A 19,045-nucleotide genomic window follows, 5' to 3' on the forward strand; every position below is an offset into this window, starting at 1 on the left:
GAAGCTACGTATGTTAATACACAGGGCCCTGTTCTTTTCAGACAGAAAGAACATGTACACACATTGTGCCTGTTTCAGCCAACAAAATAAGTGACAGCCATTAGCTGACTTATTCCTCAGGGCAATGCTTTGACCAATCAGGGCCAAGCTGCCTGGCTTAAATTTCAAACAATGCTTGGCAGTTAACTGTCAGTCACGTCAGTGGTGCATTCTCCATGGCAACGCCATTTGCCAAAACCAATCAACATTCTCTTCACATACAATATAAATTGTTGTTTTCCCCCTTATATTGGTATTCTTGCAAGTGTCCCGATGAGCGCAAGATGAAAAACTTAGACATGTCTCTTTTCTCAGCAATACAGGGGATGCGATGGCATGGTGGTATTGTCACTGGACTGGTAACCCAGAGACTCAGGGTAATGCTCTGGGGACCTGGGTTCAAGTCCCATCATTACAGATGGTGGAATTTGAATTTAATAAAAATAAATCTGGAATTAAAAGTCTGATGATGACCATGAAACCATTGTCAATTGTCATAAAAACCAACCTGGTTCACTGATGTCCTTTAGGGAAGGAAATCTGCTGTCCTTACCTGGTATGGCCTACATGTAATTCCAGACCTACAGCAATGTGGTTGATTCTTAAATGCCCTGTGAACAAGGGCAATTAGGAATGGGCAATAACTGCTGGCCTAGCCAGTGACAACCATATCCCATGAACAAATAAAAAAACTCAAGTTCTGTACTACCAATTGATGAAAGGCATTTGCCAGCTTAATGGAAGCCTTGTAATGTGTTTTAGCTTTAAAACATTCATAATTAGTATTCATTCTTTGCAAACTATTAGCTAGTGGCCTTCAAACTTTTCTGTCAGGCAGGACCACAAATACTGACAACCATCTCCACTTATTGACACAACTCTGGGAAAACTGTGCAAGCAACTGACACACAGGTGGGACCACTTTACCAGTAAATACACTCCTAGCCAACCTTTTTCTGAACTTCTTATCAAAGAAAGTATTAGCTACCCAAAAGAAAAACAATGCATCAATACTTGGGAGCTAAGCAAGCACAGAAAACAAATAAATGCAGAACTCTTGAGACAGCCCTAAATGGACAGAACTCAGCTGATCTCATGAATCTCATGGCATCTTCTTTGGAACCCCATTTGACAACCTATGCTTAAAATATTTGAAAAGTTTTAAAGAATATATTCAGTATTCCATGACTCTGACTGCAGGCTCCAGATGTCCCTAACCTGGTCAAAGCATGATTGAAAGCATTTTGTCAATGCTATGTCAATCTAAGTTTCTGCAAACTAAACTATCTGAACTAATACTTAGTTTGAGTTGCGTGGGATCTAATCCATGCCTCAGGCACTTGGATAGTTGCTCATTATTAGTACCAGTCACTCAGTGGGTAAAAACAGGAAGAAAGTCTCACCACTTGATTTTGTAGCAGTAGGGGAGGAGGAGCACATATAAAACAATGGCGTATTCAATTCTCTGTGACATACGTTCATTTACTTCAACAAATCAGTGACTTGGAATCTGTTTTTCATTTCACTGCAATGATTGTGATAGTTCTAAGAGGGTAAATTCAGGAGCTGCCATCATATTTTTATCTTACTTGTGGTCCCCTTTATTATCCTGTTGAGAATGTAAGAAAGCGGAGAATGAAGAAAGGCCATTCATCCCACTGATAGCACTGCTTCCACAAACCATAGACAATCTACTCAGTCATGGATTCTGCCACTCCTAAAGTTCTGAAGAAATACTAAAATACATGAAAAAGTCAAGAACAGGAGAATGCCTTTCATTCAATCAAAACCCATCTCTTGAGTATTCCAATTCACCTCTATTCTTATCCTTCAGGATTGCAACTCACCTCTATCTTTATCCTTGAGTATTCCAACTCACCAAAATAGAGTCAAACTTTATTTTGAACTCATTCAGCATCTTTCCAGCATCTTTCCAGCTGCCTTGCATCATAGATTATTATAAGCAGTAGTCACCCTTTGAGTAAAGAGTTTTTCTCAAAATCTGCTCTTAATTTACTTTACACTTATTTAAATTTATCTGCCCTTGTGCTTATTCTAAAAAAGCTTCTCATTGACCTCCAAGAGTCCCCATTTTCCTTTTTAGACAATCCCTTGGGATTGCAGATGACATGCTTCCACTCTGGTTCAGTGGGTTCTGCGATGGCTGATAAGTTAAATGCACGATCTGCAGACTCTGCCACATGCTGGGCAGGTGGAGCTTTAAGGATTGGACAGATGAGGTGTTTGGAGGTTTGTGTGCTCTTTTCGATCTCTCGACTTCGCTGCTGCGTGCTCCTGACGAAGTCTCTCGATGTGTTTTGCGCCTTCCCTAATAAACCTTCTCTATTTTGGTCGGTCATGAGCCAGGGACTCTCATGTGGCAACAGGGATGTTTGATCTCTTTAGGGATACTTTGAAAACATTTCTAAAGCATTTACGCTTTCCTCCTGGGAATATCCTTCCATGATCGAGTTCCAGGTAGGACAGTTGCTTCAGGGGTCTGGTGTCAGGCATACAAGTGACATCCACCCCCCTCCATCAGCCTGGCTCCCAAACAGTGGAGACAACAGAAGCAATGCCACAAGAAAATTAACATCAAAGGCCTTAAAGATCCCACCAAGGTGGCCCTTCTCAGCCAGCACCTTACTAACCAACCTCTCAGTCTCCAGGCACCAGAAGCTACGGTGTGCCCATAGTGCCTGGTCGACACTAAAGTCCACCATAACAAGCACCTGTGAAGAGGTCCTTGGTTTTTTTTACCAGGAAACATCATGACTGGTTTGACATAAATGACCAAGAGATACAGGACCTAATAAAGCCTAAGCACAGAGCTTTGAATAACTGGAAAATTCACCACATCTCAAGAGAAAAGCAGCAGTCCTACAGGTAGCTGAAGGCAGTGGTACAGCACAAAACCTGCAACATAAAGAACAAATAGTGGGTAGAAAGAATGCAGGAGATCCAACAACTTGCAGACATCAATGACATATGCAATTCCTTCAGCACTGTCAAGACAATCTATGGGAGAAGCACTCAAGGGCCCACCCCGTAAAGTGCCAAGCTGGGAGGGGAGCTCTTTAAGGATAGTAGGCAGTCAGTGCTTACTGAAGAGAACATTTTGAAGAACTCCTCAACCGAGACTCTGTCTTCGATTTGTATGTCCTCAACTCCATTCATCAATAGGAACGTAGGAACAGGAGTAGGCCATTTGGCCTGTCAAGCCTCCTCTGCCATTCAATTAGTTCATGGCTGATCATCTCCCTCAACACCACTTTCCTACACTATCCCCATATCCCTTGATGTCATTAGCATCCAGAAACCTATCAATTTCAGTATTGAACATGCTCAATGATGGAACTTTCACAGCCCTCTGGGGTAGAGAATTCCAAAGATTCACCACCCCCTTAGTGAAGAAATTTCACCTCCTCTCAGTCCTAAATGGACTTCCCAATATTCTGAGACTGTGTCCCCTGGTTCTAGGCCCACCAGGGGAAACATCCTATTTACATCTATCCCATCAGCTCAGCCTCAGCGCTACCCCTGTCCTAAGCGAAGTTGAAAAAGCAATTCAACAGCTGAAAAACAACAAGGCTGCTGGAGCTGATGGAATCCCTGCCAAAATTCTGAAATACAGAGGAGATAGACTCCTGGCACTGCAGCACATTTGGGAATAGGAGTGCATGCCAGGAGATCTCAGGGATCCTGTGACCTTGACTATATTCAAGAAGGGAGACAAGTCCGATTGAGGTAACTACAGAGTCTCCTTGCTGTCAACTACAGGGAAGATTATTACGAGGATCCTCCTCAGTCATCTACTCCCAGTGATCGAAAAGCAACTTGCAGAGTTGCAGTGTGTTTTTTGCCCTTCGAGAGGCACCACAGAAATGATATTCATTGCACAGCTGATTCAAGAAAGTTGCAAGGAACAGTAGCAACTGCTGTACATGGCCTTTTTCAACTTTACGAAAGCCTGTGACTCTGTCAACCATGAAGGCTTATGGAGTATCCTCCTCAAATTTGGCTGCCCTCAGAAATTTGCCAACATCTTCCATCTATTCCACGATGACATGCAAGTTGTGATTTTCACCAATGGAACCACCCTATCTCTATGAAGACTGGGGGTCAAACAAGGTTGTGTCATTGCACAAACCCTCTTCTCCATTTTCCTTGCTGCAATACTGCACCTCACCCCCAAGAGTAATCAAAGAAAAACCTCAAAGTATCTTACCATCTGCTGGCTTGTGGTCATTAATAGCATCATATTCAATACAGCCCCCAAAATGGGCATTAGGATTGTGATGTGTGATAAATCTACAACCAGTTGAAATATAGGCAGCACATCAAATTCATGTGGCTTGCTTGTGTGAATAATTGCTGTATGCAGCAAATGCTAGCTGCACTTTCATTGACTACAGGCATCTCTGGGCACCCAAAATATCACTTCAAAACACCACTTAAAGCTAGCCTGCATTGCTTAAAGTGAGCCTGCACCACTTAAAGGAGAACTGCATTGTAGGAAGACAATGATGATGAAGACACACTGTCTCTTCAGCTCAGGTACTAACATTACATAATTTAGAGGATGACATAAAAGCAGGATCTGCCGATGATGGGCGGAATTTAATCCAGCCCACAGGAGTGGGCTGGGAGATGTGTGTGGTGATGGTGGGGAGCAGACAGGAAGTGGTTGCACTGTAGAATCAGGAGGGAAGGCAGAGGATAAAGTGTCCATCACCTTCCCAACTCCTTGCAATTCAGTCATGGGTAGGGAAGACTGTGAATGATTTTCTGGATTAAAGACCAGATGAGGGCCTTAAGTGGCCAATTAAGGGCTAATTACCAGCCAGGCTCAGGGAAGGAGGGGCCCTTCTGTGGCAAGGGCCACCCCCATTGAAAGACTCCCCCTGCCTTCAGCAACAATCCCCCACCTCATCGCTGGGCTTGCCTGACAAGCTGCAGAAAGCCTGACCCACAGGTACCAGCTTGCTGGAGGGTGAGGTTGTACACGAGTTCTACTGCAGAGGACTTTGATGGGGCAATCTACAGAAGAAGGATGATGGGCATGCACAATGAAATGCTTGGCATATGGTGAAGCCTGCCAGAAAGCCTGCTGTCAATGTAGGGGAGCATGGAGGAGCATAGAGCTGATTTGGCACAAGGGTTTGCATAAAGTTTAGAGCCCATGCTTTGTACCTTGGCAATGGTGGCAACTCCATTTACACACTTATGGACCTAGCCATGATGCAGCATCTAATGGCCAATGTCTCAACTTCCATTACAGCACAAGAAACTTCCATCATACTGGATTTGAAACATTAACTCTGTTTCTCTCTCCACAGATGGTGCCAGACTTGCTGAGTTTTCCCAGCTCTTTCTGTTTTTATATCAGATCTCCAGCAATTGCAGTATTTTGCTTTTATATTTGTGTTTATCGGTATGTTACTCGAAGTAGTTCTTCACATATAGCCCAGGTAGAAGGGGGCTATCTAAGTTGTTACTCCTTCCACCTCCTCCTCTTTCTTTTCCTTGTGCTGCTCCTCCTTTTCTTCCTCCCTCTTATAACAGTTGCCCTGCTTAGTGTGGTCTCTGCTCATTCTCTCAATCATGTTTTATTCTGCTGGAAAGGCTTACTAGTGCACCCAGTTTTGACACCAATTGGCTTGTGAAGAAGCCTTTAAGTCAGGAAAAAGTCCTTCAACACTGACCATACCATTCACCGTAAACTCCTGCAACTTAAAATAACTATGGAAAGCACCAAATGCTTTCAGAATCACACCAACAGCCAGAAGAAGTCAACCGGAATCTCACATGTAAGTAGTTCATGATTCCTTCATATAGCGCTGGGGATGGGGTCCTTCCTGCCTCTTAATGTGTATTCTGTTGTGTATGGTTAAGAGAGAGCATTGGCTGAAGAGTTGAACTCTAAAATGACAATGCTGGCACAAAATTTGTCATGGTCTGCCTGATTTGCATATTTCAGGTGGACATTAGCTGTGGACGCACTAATGCTTTCATCATGGCAGGAAGATATAATAATGTTATTGGAATTTATTGTAAAATAGAGCTATCTGCCTATATGTGAGTGTGTGTGTGTGTGTGTGTGTGTGTGACTTAATGGGTTAAAGGCAGCTGGCCTGAAGGCTTTGATGTGTTAGAAGAGAAGCTAGGGTTGAAATGTTCAGTAGGTAACACAGCGGTAAAGGGAACATTTACATTTTGAATAAACCAGACGAGATTGTTTTCAAAAGAGGGAGTGAAATGTGTCACCTAGTCAGGTGAAGTTTAGAAACAGTGTGTTATTTTTCCCAAAGATTGCTGGTAAAATGGGTACTATGCTAAATTTTTATGATCAGAAAGATAAAGTCCAAAGATATAGTGTAACAATGGGAATTTGCATTCAAAGGGGAAAATATGTATAATGGAGCAAAGGCTGCATGTAAGGGTAGGTATTTGAAGAAATAACAAGTGTGAAAAGCTTTCAGCATCTATGCCTCAAGCTGCTGTTTTCAAAGAACTGAAGTTAAGAAAAGTCACTTTAAATTTGACTGGTTCAGGATATCATGTTTCTTTGCCTGGGTCTTTTAAAAATATGAACCTTACTGTTGCCTTAACGAAAATGTAACGGGGAGTCAGATTAAGTAGGGGATTTAGAAGTTATCATTGTAGTAATTTGTAGATCTATGTATATATTTAAAGTCATTTCTTCTATTAATAAATGTTTAACCTAGTTTTGTAAAAACCTATAAGACTTGGTAGTCTTATTAGTATTGAATTAAAGGCACACATCTCAAAATTTGTACAAATTGCAAAACAAGTTGTGGCAGTTGTTTCAAGTTTTTCTTTGGGATTTGAACAACTCAGCATTTACCATCAGCTGTGCCTTAACAGCCATTATTTCACCATTCAAATAATGGGCACCACTGAGCCCAAATTCTAACTTATTTTTTGCAAGTGTAAAGAGATAATGATAAATTCACACAAGTTATTGATTAAGCCAGAAGTTAAGAGTGTTGTATGGAGTTTTTGGTTTTCATTACAGAAAGGATATTAAAACCATAGAGAACATACATTATAGATTCACCTAGATCACATCAGAGATGGAAATTATTGCCTCAAATCTTCTGGTCAGCGGTGGAGCAGGAGTGAAGAGCGCAGCATGCAACCACTATCAGTGACACACGATCTTGGGGGTATTGGAGTGTACCCCCTGACTGGCCCAGGCATCGGAAGCGCATCTTGGGAAGACCGATGGTTCTCTCCACCACAGCCCTTGTGGAGGCGTGGCTCCTATTGTACCGCTGCTCAGCCTCTGTCCTTGGATGGTGGAGAGGTGTCATGAGCCACCTTTTGAAGGGATAGCCCTTGTCACCCAGCAGCCATGCACCCAGCTGGGCTGGAGCACTAAAAAGCCTCGACACCTGGGAGTGTCTGAGTATGTAAGCATTATGGGAGCTGCCTGGGTACCTTGCACAGACTTGCAGAACCTGCAGCATGAGATCACACACTATCTGCACGCTGATGGAGTGGAAGCCCTTCCTGTTCTCGAAGGCACCGGGCTCACCTGCTGGCGCCTTGATGGCCACATGTGTGCAGCCTATTGCACTCTGGACGCGGGGGAAGCCAGCAATCGCTGCGAAGCCTCTGGCTCGCTCGGCCTGACTGGCCTTGTCCCAGCGGTAGTGGATGAAAGTCAATGCACGCCTGAACAGAGTGTCTGTCACCTGCTTGACACAAGTGTGGACAGCTGATTCGGAGACTCTGCAAAGGTCACCAACCGACCCCTGGAAAGAGCCAGAGGCATAGAAGTTAAGGGCAGCTGTGACCTTTAGCGCCACTGGCATGGGGTGCCCACCCACACAGTTTGCGGAGATCTCAGGGCCTATCATCTGACAAATGGAGGTCACTGTCTCCCTTGAGAGACGGAGCCTCCTTCGGTACTGCACCTCAGACATATTGAGGTAGCTGCTTCGCCGCCTGTATACCCTGGCAGCAGGATAGTGGCATCTTCTGTGGCCCCTTCTGCCTTGGACTTCCTGTTGGCCCTGCGCCCCTTGTGCCTCCTCCCAAAGGTGGCTCCCCTGAAGGCTGAATGTGGACTCCTGGCCTCCTTCCCCCTTTTGGCCTTCCATTCCTCCTAAGGGGAGGTGCCTCCAGTGGAGAGCACAACTCCCATTCCCAGGCTAAGGGAAGGCTTCCTGAAAGCTGCAGTCCCCAAAAATGATCTTCACTATAAAGTCCTGACCTGGAGGCTTTTACTCCTGTCCAAGTAGCGGGTATGAGTTTTGAAGTATTCCTGCTCACACAGGCAAGCATCAGTAATTTTCACACTTAAATACCTGACAGATAACATTCGTGACCCCACTCCACTCCTCTTATCTCACCCGGGGATAAGGTTTATACAAATGTCTCTTACCCGCCTGCCCGTTGCACCCGTACGATGTCCTGAAGATCACACGGGCCCCGAAAAATTGTAGTCAATTGCTGCCTCAAGGGCCTTAACTGGCTGATTAATTAATGGTGGGCGTGTATCCGAAAGCATCGCGCACCCGCCCACCTAAATATCGTGATGGCGCACGGTGACGTTGAGACACTCGCCCGATGTCACTGCGCGTCATTTTACATGTCAGCGTGCGTGGCCTGCCCCCGCACACCGACGGGAATATTCTGGCCTTTGAAATATGCTTTGGAACATGCAATATGGCATCAGAGATCATTGTGCTTTTGAGAGAAAGTTGGACAAATACTTGAAGTAGTGAAAGTTTTAGGGCTATGGGGAGAGAGAAGAACATTGGGATTAGTTTTGGAATGCTGTAACGAAGAACCAGCACACGCACAAAGGGCTGAGTGCTCTCACGTGCTGTAAACTTCTATGCATTCCTATAATTGTTAATCCCAATAATAATCAGACATTTAATCCATGTTTATGTCTTAACCTGAATTAATTTTGCCTGGAAATTGTTCCACACATCTAGTATTGTGAGGAAAAAAATACTTCTCTTCTGACATAAGAGAAACATCGCAAACATTAACGTTCTGCTTTTCAATGCTAATGGCTTGCTGTGTTTTCAATATTTTCAGGCTTTATCTATTCCCTCCTGCAGCCTTGTATAACATTTGTTAATTATGCACTCTGTATTCTCTTAGTTGTATGTTCATTGTCTAAGTTACTCAACTTCGCTTAGATTTTAAAAGACCATGACCCCAATGAAAGTTGAGTTTGAAAGTTGGTCTTTGTAATCTGGAACAGGAAACACACATTCTAAATGCATCCTCGTTACTTTTTTCTGAGCCCTCTCCAAATAATCAAGATGCCTTTGAAGGTTGGATGCACATAATATTTTAAATATGTTGTCATTCAATAGAAGGACTTGTTTTGTCTCAAAGTCAATTGCTGTGACCTGCATACTGAAGTATTTGATTAGCATTGTTCATAATAGCTTCACCTTGACATGAAACCTTCAATGAATAATCCATAATTATATCCAGATCCCCTCCACATTTTTATTGTCGCATATTTCCTACTCAACAAGGGGTGACTAAAGTAGTGGATTGAGGAACATCTACAAATATTTTTTATAGACTTCCAGAAGGCATTTGATAAAGTCGCTCAAAGAACACCATTAACTAAGGCTGAAGTTCATGGAACTGAAGGCAAATTATTGATGGTTAGAAAATTGGTTGAGCAGCAGGAGACCAAGAGTAGGGATAATGGGCAGGATATGACTAGTGTTGTCACACACGGATCTGCTTTGAGGCCTCAACTATCCACCATATTTATAAAACAAACTCTGATGATGGAATAGAAAGCTACATATCCAAATTTGCTGATGACAAAAAGATAGGCAGCGTTTTAGGCAGTGTAGGTAGAAGTTGAAAATTATGAAGAAGTATTGCAAAATGAAGCGAATTAGCAAAACTGTGGCAAATGAATTTCAATGTAGCAAATGTGAGATCATTCATTTTGGACCTAAAATGGATAGAACAGGGTACTTTGTAAATAGCGCAAAGCCGGAAACAGTAGCGGTCCAATGAGTCTTAGAGGTCCAGATACACAGATCACTAAAATGCCATGGACAGAAAATAATCAAAAAAGCTTAATGGGATGCTAGCCTTTATTTTTAAAGGCCTAGAACACAAGGTAGAAATCATGCTTCAGCAATACAAAGACCTGGTTAGAGCAGATTGGGTGTACTGTGAGCAATTCTGAACACCATACCTAAGGAAGGATATTTTGGCTTTGGAGGGAGAGCAGCATAGATTTACCAAAATGATACCAAGGGTTAAATTATTAAATTATGAGGAGAAGTTATACAAACTAGCAGTTTTATTCCTTGGAATTTAGAAGGTTGGGGTGATTTGATCAAAATTTACAAGATGGGTCGAATGGCCTACTCCTGCTCCTAAGTCTTATATTCCTAAAATATTAAGGGGAAAATATGGGATAGATAGAGAGAAACTGTTTTTGCTGGTTGGGGAATCTAGGACTAGAGGGCATAGTCTAAATTAGAGCCAGACATATCAGAAGTGAAATTAGGAAACACTTCCATACACAAAGGGTGGTAAAATGTTGGAAATTTTGTTCTGCAAACAGCATTTGCTCAGTAAATTATTAATTTAAATCTGGTAGATTTCTGTTTACCAAAGGTAATAAGTGATAGGGGAAAAACACAGGCACATGGAGTTAAGTCACAGATCTATCCATGATGTAATTGAATGGTAGGTTAAATAGCTTACTCCTGTTCCTATATTCGTAATGTCATTTATTACTGTTTTATTCATGTGTTGTAATGCATAAGCTGAAAAATAGTGAAACCAGTTAGCCTAAGTGGGGTAAATTGAGCTTTTATGGATTTAATGACAGCCTAAGGGTCAAGTGAACTACCACACTTTGATCATTTATTGAAAAAAATATTATTTTAATATTAGTCACAAGTTAACACAGTTATGACCAAGAGGGAAGGAACTGAATGGAAGCAGCTTCACTTCAGCCATGAATCATTGCTTTCATTCCCAACAATGAACACAGCACTGCTGGCACTGCCCACTCTGTCAACGAGATTGATTTATGTCCCATAATATTAGCATTTTTGATAGTGTAGCAAATGCTGTTAGCCTGCCAAAAAATGCTTTGAAATTCCTTGCTGTTTGGCGCCATTTATAATGGAACTCAGATTTCCTGTAAATTGTAAATATGCCATGAGATTATGTTCCACATTGTTGCAGAATAATTTCTTCAAATTTATTTATTCTGAACAAGTGAGGCTATGGTGGCTTGTCTCAAGTAATTGGTGTGGTGAGGGTGCTCTCCCACTGGCCCAGGAGTAAAAGCCATTGTGGTTTTCTGCCTCCCAAGCCAGAGAGAGAGAGTGAAGTCTCATCCCAGACTGATACCCTGAGGAGACAGGAAAACTTTGAAAAGGAAAAGCTACTATGTCGAGGTCTATTGGCTAAGTCTAAAGTGAGCTCTGATACCATTACACTACTTACTGATATTTTTAGTCTCAATGATTCTCCCCATCATTTTATTTTGAAGGAAGGATGGGATATCTTTTGGAACAAGACCTGCTGCCAACTAGTAGTCATATTTTACCAGTGCTTACTGTAGAAATTTGCAGGATTTCATGGTCGGCAGTGCACAAATGCATGATACAAGTGGCTGATTGTTTCTTTGATGGGGTAACAATCATGTCAACTTTGGCTGTGATGACGCCAGTCAGACTGAGTGGGCGCTTGGGTTGCAGCCCTGGCTGGCATATTGACTGCATGCGTCTGACAATTAGGACACCCAGACAACAATCAGGAATGTACATCAACCACAAGGACTTCCATTTCATGGATGTGGAGCTGATGTGCACAAGATGTCCAGTCAGCCTCCAAGATGCTTTTGAACTGTAGTAATCCACTCTCCTTGTGAATTCTAGATTCACATCTAGAATTAAGTGTTATTGGCTGGATGTTTGTAGACAGGGGATATCCACTTAAAATGTGGCTAGTGACACGTCTCAGAAACCCGAGCAATGAGCCACAGAAGAAATACATTTGACCACCAGATGTGTCATCAAACAAGTTATCACCACGCTGAAGATGCGTTTCAGTTACCAGGATAGATCTGGAGGTATCCTTCAGTACACAACAGCCAGGGTCTCCAGAATGCTTATGGTGTGCTGCACTTTAAACAACATTGCAGAGGAGTGAGGTTCTGCCTAGAGGAAGAACAAGGTGCGGATTCCAAGGAGGAAGAGGTGGTAGATGATGCAGGCAAAGTACCAACATCGGTGCCGAGAATGCTGATGCCTATAGATAACACCAGGCCAACTCTGGTGTTTTGGAGTGTGCTGAAAAGCTGTGAAAATCTTTTGATTGAAGAAAACAACTCAGTTTTGGGCCAGGAAAATATTTGTCCTGAGAAACAGTTGGGTTTAAATCTCCCTTTGGAAAACCCACATCAGTGTGGATTTGTTCTGGGAAGTCATGGATTGTACTTCTGTTTAAAGTGAAAGCAATTCCTCGGTTTGGGTAATAGTTCCTGGATTTTATGGTTAAGAATCTATTAGGGCTGTTGCCAAAAAGATAGTTTTATTGGCTGGAATTTTCCAGCCCCTCCTGCCAGCGGGATCTGCTGGTCCCGTGATGTGAATGGAAGTTTCAATGGCTCGCTGGCACCTGCTGGCGAGTGGGACACCTGCTGTGAGTTTGGGGGGGGAGTTGGGGGGGGGCTAGAAAATTCCGGCCGTAGTGTACCTTTGATAAAGCATTTTGGGATGTTATTTTGTAAGATTTTCTTTTCTAACAGTGTACCTTTTATTTTGTGTCTTTAAGTTTTTCCCCTTTTCTTTTAATATATTAATTCTTCAAATTTTAAAAGTTATCACTGCAGTCTTGTGCTTTTGTGTTCAGTAACTTTCCCTCCTCATTTCTACATACAGAGAAAAAAAATTACAATCAGCCAAGATGGATTTCAATCTGAGATCTGGTTTGCTCAGCACTAACATCAGCTGCTTTGTAACAGGGAGGAAGTTATCTGCAAGGCTACGGACCAGGTGCTGGAAAGAGGGATTAAAATGAACAGCTAATTTTTTTTCTCTCTTTTGGCTGATGCATAGTAGGCTGAATGGCCTCTTTTGGCGCCATACCTTTCCTGTGGCTCTAAGTTCCAGGATTTTGACCCAGCAACAGTGAAGGAACGGTGGTGTAGTTCCAAGTCAGGAGTATATATGGCTTGGAGGGTGTTGAAGGTGTTGTATCTGAATGCACGCAGTATACGAAATAAGGTAAATGAGCTTGTGGCGCAGATTGAAATTGGCAGGTATGATGTGGTGGGCATTACGGAGACATGGCTGCAAGGGGATCAGGACTGGGAGCTAAATATCCAAGGATATACACCCTATCGAAAAGATAGGCAGGTTGACAGAGGGGGTGGGGTTGCTTTGTTAGTAAGAAATGAAATTAAATCGATAGCAAGAAATGATGTAGGGTCAGATGATGTAGAATCTGTGTGGGTAGAGTTGAGGAACCACAAAGGTAAAAAAACCATAATGGGAGTTATGTACAGGCCTCCGAACAGTAGTCAGGATGTGGGGCACAAGATACACCAGGAGATAGAAAAGGTGTGTAAGAAAGGCAAGGTTACAGTGATCATGGGGGGATTTCAATATGCAGGTAGACTGGGAAAATCAGGTTGGTAGTGGATCCCAAGAAAAGGAATTTGTGGAATGTCTAAGAGATGGCTTTTTGGAGCAGCTTGTGGTGGAGCCCACTAGGGAACAGGCAATTCTAGATTTAGTGATGTGTAATGAAGCAGATTTGATAAGGGAGCTTAAGGTGAAGGAACCCTTAGGAGGAAGTGACCATATTATGATAGAATTTACCCTGCAATTTAAGAGGATAATCTGGAATCAGATGTAACGGTATTACAGTTGAATAAAGGTAACTACAGAGGCATGAGGGAGGAGCTGGCTAGAATTGACTGGGAGATGAGCCCAACAGGAAAGACAGTAGAACAGCAATGGCAGGAGTTTCTGGGAGTAAATTTGGAGACACAGCAAAAATTCATCCCTAGGAAGAAGAATCATACTAAAGGGAGGACGAGGCAACCATGGCTGATAAGGGAAGTCAGGGACAGCATAAAAGCTAAAGAGAAAGCATACAATGCGGCGAAGAGCAGTGGGAAACCAGGGGATTGGGAAGCCTACAAAGACCAACAGAGGACAACTAAAAAAGAAATAAGGAGGGAGAAGATTAAATATGAGGGTAAACTAGCCAGTAATATAAAAGAAAATTGCAAGAGTTTTATTAGATATATAAAGGGTAAGAGAGAGGCAAAAGTGGACATTGGGCCGCTGGAAAATGACGCTGGAGAAGTAGTAGTGGGGAACAAAGAAATGGCGGAGGAACTGAATAGGTACTTTGCGTCAGTCTTCACAGTGGAAGACACGAGTGATATCCCCAAAGTTCAAGAGGGGGGCAGAGGTGAGTATGGTGGCCATTACCAAGGAGAAGGTGCTAGGAAAACTGAAAGGTCTGAAGGTGGATAAATCACCTGGACAGATGGATTACACCCCAGAGTTCTGAAGGAGATAGCTGAAGAGATAGTGGAGGCGTTAGAGGTGATCTTTCAGGAATCACTGGAGTCAGGGAGGGTCCCAGAGGACTGGAAAATTGCTAATGTAACCCCCCTGTTTAAGAAGGGAGTGAGGCAAAAGACGGGAAATTACAGGCCGATTAGCCTGACCTCAGTCGTTGGTAAGATTTTAGAGTCCATTATTAAGGATGAGATTTCAGAATACTTGGAAGTGCATAGTAAAATAGGGCAAAGTCAGCATGGTTTCATCAAGGGGAGGTCATGCCTGACAAATCTGTTAGAATTCTTTGAGGAGGTAACGAGTAGGTTAGACAAAGGAGAGCCAATGGATGTTATCTACTTGGACTTCCAGAAGGCCTTTGACAAGGTGCCGCACAGGAGGCTGCTCAGTAAGATAAGAGCCCATGGTGTTAGAGGCAAGGTACTAGCATGGATAGAAGATTGGCTGTCTGGCAGGAGGCAGAGAGTGGGGATAAGGGGGTTCTTCTCAGGATGACGGCCGGTGACTAGTGGAGTTCTGCAGGGGTCAGTGTTGGGACCACAACTTTTCACTTTATACATTGATTATCTAGATGAAGGAACTGAGGGCATCCTGGCTAAGTTTGCAGATGATACAAATATAGGTGGAGGGACAAGTAGTATTGAAGAGGCGGGGAGGCTGCAGAAGGATTTGGACAGGTTAGGAGAATGGGCAACAAAGTGGCAGATGGAATACAACGTGGAGAAGTGTGAGGTCATGCACTTTGGTAGGAATAATAGAGGCATAGACTATTTTCTAAATGGGGAGAGAATTCAGAAATCTGGAGTGCAAAGGGACTTGGGAGTCCTAGTCCAGGATTCTCTTAAGGTTAACTTGCAGGTTGAGTCGGTAGTTAGGAAGGCAAATGCAATGTTGGCATTTATTTCGAGAGGACTAGAATATAAAAGCAGGTATGTGCTGCTGAGGCTTTATAAGGCTCTGGTCAGACCACATTTAGAATATTGTGAGCAATTTTGGGCCCCGTATCTATGGAAGGATGTGCTGGCCCTGGAGTGGGTCCAGAGGAGGTTCACGAGAATTATCCCTGGAATGAAAGGCTTAATATATGAGGAACGTTTTAGGACTCTGGGTCTATACTCGATGGAGTTTAGAAGGATGAGGGGGGGTCTGATTGAAACTTACAGAATACTGAAAGGCCTGGATAGAGTGGACGTGGGGAAGATGTTTCCATTAGTAGGAGAGACTAGGACCCGAGGGCACAGCCTCAGAGTAAAGGGAAGACCTTTTAGAACAGAGATGAGGAGAAACTTCTTTAGCCAGAGAGTGGTGAATCTATGGAATTCATTGCCACAGAAGGCTGTGGAGGCCAGGTCATTGAGTGTATTTAAGACCGAGATAGATAGGTTCTTGATTGGTAAGGGGATCAAAGGTTACGGGGAGAAGGCAGGAGAATGGGGTTGAGAAACCTATCAGCCATGATTGAATGGTGGAGCAGACTCGATGGGCCGAATGGCCTAATTCCTGCTCGCTCCTATGTCTTATGGTCTTATGGTCTTGGAGGGGAACTTACAGTTGGTGGTGTTTCTATGTGTCTGCTGCGCTTGTCCTTCTAGGTGGTAGAGGTTGCGGAATTGGAAGGGATTTGATACAACTGCGCCTTGCTGGGTATTTCAGAGGGCATTTAAGAGTCAACCATATTGCTGTGGGTCTGAAGTCACATGTAGGCCAGACCAGGTCAGGATGGCAGATTTCCTTCCCTAAAGGACATTAGGAAACCAGATGGGTTTTTATGACAAATGACAGTAGGTTCGTGGTCACCTTTAGATTAGCTTTTAATTTTAGATTTATTAATTGAATTTAAATTCCACCAGCTGCCATGGCAAGATTTAAACCTGTGTCCCCAGAGCATTAGCCTGGGCCTCCAGATTACTAGTCCAGTGACATTACCCCAAACCACCACCTCCCCAACAATGTAGAGGCTGTGGGTTTGGAAGTGCTGTCGAAGGAGGTTTGGCAAGTTGTTGTAGTGTAACTTGTAGATGGTACACACTGCTGTCATTATGCACTAGTAATGGAGGAAGTAAATGTTTAAGGGGTGCCAATCAAGCAGGCTGCTTTGTCGTGGATGGTGCAATTTCGTGAGTGTTGGAGCTGCACTCATCCAAGTAAGTGGAGAGTATTCCATCATATTCCTGATTTGTGCCTTGTAGATGGTGGACAAGCTTCGGGGAATCAGTAGGTGAGTTAGTCTCTGCAGAATAGCCAGCTTCTGTCCTGCACTTGCAGCCACAGTATTTATACGGCTGGTCCAGTTAAGGATCTTGTCAGTTGTAACCCCCAGAATGTTGATGGGAGATTCAACAATGATAATCCCATTGAATGTCAAGGGGTGATTGATAGATTCTGTCTCTTTGGAAATGGCCATTACTTGTGAATGTTACTTGCCACTTATCAGCCCAAGCCTGAATGTTGTCCAGGCCTTGCTGCATTTGGACACAGACTGCTTCTGTATCTGAGAATTTGTGAACACTACTGAACATTGTGCAATCATCAGTGAACATGCTCATTTACGACCTTATGATGGCAGGAAGGTCATTGCTGAAGCTGCTGAAAATGGTTGGGCCTAGGCCACTGCCCTTAGGAACTCCTGCAACAATGTCCTGGGGTTGAGATGATATGGCTACCGACAGTCACAATATCCTCCTGTGTGCTAAATATGTCACCAACCGAGTGCCTTCAGCCATTTCTTGATATCATTTGGAGCGAACTGAATTGGCGGAAGACTGGCATCTGTGATGCCAGGGACCTCAGGAGGAGGCTGAGGTAGATCATCCACTTGGCACATTTGGCCAAAGATCGCTGCAAATACTTTAGCCTTGTCTTTTGTACTGATGTGCTAGGCTCCCCCCATCTTTGAGGATGGGGGTACTTGTGGAGCCTCCTCCTCTAGTTAGCTGTTTAATTGTCCACCATAATTCACAACTCGATGTGGCAGGACTGCAGAGCTTAGATCTAGTCCGTTGGTTATGGGTACCACTTAGCTCTGTTCATTGCATGCTGCTTCCGCTGTTTGGCATGCAAGTAGTCCTGAGTTGTAGCTTCACCAGGCTCCTCATTTTTAGGTAAGCCTGGTGCAGCACCTGGCATGCTCTCCTGCATTGAACCAGGGTAGATCCCCCGGCTTGATGGTGCTGGTGAAATAAGGGATGTGCTGGCCTTGAATTTACAGATTATGGTTGATTACACTTCTGCTGTTGCTGATGACCCACAGCGCTTCATGGATGCCCAGTTTTGAGTTTCTAGAACTGTTCTAAATCTATCCCATTTAGGACAGTGGTAGCGCCACACAACACAATGGAAGGGTATCCTCAGTACCAAGACGGGACTTAATCTCCTCAAAGAATGTGTGGTATTAACTCCTACCAATACTGTCATGGTAACGTAATGATCTGTGAAATGCCATGAGACATCCTGAGGGTGTGGAAAGTGCTCCTTGGAAGTTCTTTTCTCAGAATGTTTTGAACAGTGAAAGAGCACCATCTACTGATTGGAATTTGACACTGCAATTGTGGGAAACCTTTTCCTTCTGTCCTGGGAACCTAAAAACAGAAGTGGACCATTAAGCCCTTTTAGTTTGCAACAGGACTAGGCCATTCAAGTAAATCATGACTGATTTATATCTTGGACCATGGCTCTGGAAGTCCTGTTATCCTTGTCTAGCAAAAAAGTATTGATCTCAGTTTTGATTATTTTAATTGACCCCTAACCTTAATATCTTTTTGGGGAAATTTCCAGATTTCCATGACAATTTGTTTGAAGATTTGTTTCCTGACATTAATCTTGAATGGCATTGCTCTAATTTTTAAGTTATGTCCCCTTGTTCTGAACTCACTTCACCACCTTATGTGCACGCCTAGTCTATGCTATCTGCCCCTAAAATTTAATGCTTTTAATCCTGGTATCATTCTGGTGATTCCACCACACCCCCTCCAAGATAAATGTATCCTTCCTAAGGTGCCCAGACTGAATGCAGTATCCTAGATACAGTCTAACTGGAGCTATATATTACTGGCCCATAATTTGTACCTCATTTTATTCCAGCCCATTGAGATGAAGGCCAATATTTCATTATCCTTTGTCCACCAGTATCTGTCCACTCGCCGTTAGTGATTTCTGTACATGGATCCCTCAATCTCTCTGCTCCTCCACAGTTCCTTCTCTTGACCATTTAGAAAATACTCTGATCTATATTTCTTAGGTCCAAAGTGGATGACTTTTCTCTAAGGCCAGAGCCAGATCTTCTATTCCTTTGTTCCTATTAGAGTTGTATGTTTGTTTTCCATCAGCGTTACTCAAGTTACTAGTTTATTAATGCTACTGTTATACTACAGGTGCCATTTTTCCTTATAGCCAACTCGATATTTGAAATAGACAGAAACTTTTCA

Source organism: Cetorhinus maximus, chromosome 13 (genome assembly GCF_964194155.1).
Source record: "Cetorhinus maximus chromosome 13, sCetMax3.hap1.1, whole genome shotgun sequence".
Taxonomy (NCBI): domain Eukaryota; kingdom Metazoa; phylum Chordata; class Chondrichthyes; order Lamniformes; family Cetorhinidae; genus Cetorhinus; species Cetorhinus maximus.